Genomic DNA, 1,429 nt, shown 5'->3' with positions numbered 1-1,429 from the left:
AGAGCAAGGGGAGCTCAGAGTGCAATTAATGCAGGGGGGGGGGGGATCAGAGTGCAATTAATGCACAGACTGCAATTAATGCACAGCACGGGGAGCTCAGAGTGCAATTAATGCAGAGCAGAGGGAGCTCAGGCTGCAATTAAAGCACAGCATGGAGAGCTCAGGCTGCAATTAATGCACAGGCTGCAATTAATGCAGAGCAAGGGGAGCTCAGGCTGCAATTAATGCACAGACTGCAATTAATACAAAGCAGGGGAGCTCAGGCTGCAATTAATGCACAGCACAAGGATCTCAGGCTGCAACTAATGCAAAACACGGGGAGCTCAGGCTGCAATTAATGCACAGACTGCAATGAATGCACCGTACATTGAATGAGGCCAGCGCCTCGGCCACGCTCTTCTCGATGAAGTCGTCGGTGATGCGCCGCGTCGGATGCTCGTTAAACACCGAGTTCATCAGCGCGATCTTGGCGGCGCTGCGACGAGCTTCAGCTTTTGTGGGGCAGAACTGAGGGATGGAAACGGGGTCAGAACAGAGACAGCAACAGGAACTGCAACAGCAACAGCAACAGGAACAGGAACAGGAACAGCAATAGAGCTGAGAGCCAGCACTAACCATAACACTAACCATAACCCTAATCGTAACACTAACTCTAACCCTAAGACTAACTACAATACAGCTGAGATTCAGACCTATCCCTAACCCTAAACTAACAATAACCCTAACCCTGACCCTAAGAATGACCCTAACCCAACCCTAACCCCATAACTCTAACCCTAACCCACCCTAACCCTAACTATACCCTAACAGTAATCCCATAACCCAAACCCCATAACCCTAACATCAACCCTAACCCCATAACCCATAACCCTAACCCACACTAATCCTAACCCTAACCCTACCCTAACCCCAATCCTGACCCTGACCCTAACCCTAACCCCTAATCTCTAACCCTAACAACGACCCTAACCATAACCATGGCCCCAACATGACCTTGACCCTAACCATACCCCTAACCCAACCCTAACCCTAATCCTGACCCTGACCTAACCCTAACATAACCCTAACCCTCATGTAACCCTAACACTAACATAACCCTAACCCACCTTAACCCTAACAAAGACCCTAACCCTCATGTAACCCTAACACTAACATAACCCTAACCCACCCTAACCCTAATCCTAACCCTAACAAAGACCCTAACAAAGACCCTAACCCTAATATAACCCTAACATAACCCTAACCCACCCTAACCCTAACCCTAACAAAGACCCTAACCCTAATACAACCCTAACATAACCATAACCCACTCTAACCCTAAACCTAACCCACCCTAACGCTAATCCTAACCCTAACCCTGACCCTCATGTAACCCTAACAATAACATAAACCTAACCCTAATCCTAACCCTAACAAAGACCCTAACCCT

The sequence above is a fragment of the Coturnix japonica genome, chromosome 25, assembly GCF_001577835.2.
Source record: "Coturnix japonica isolate 7356 chromosome 25, Coturnix japonica 2.1, whole genome shotgun sequence".
Taxonomy (NCBI): Eukaryota; Metazoa; Chordata; class Aves; order Galliformes; family Phasianidae; genus Coturnix; species Coturnix japonica.
This window is presented reverse-complemented; position numbering follows the sequence as displayed.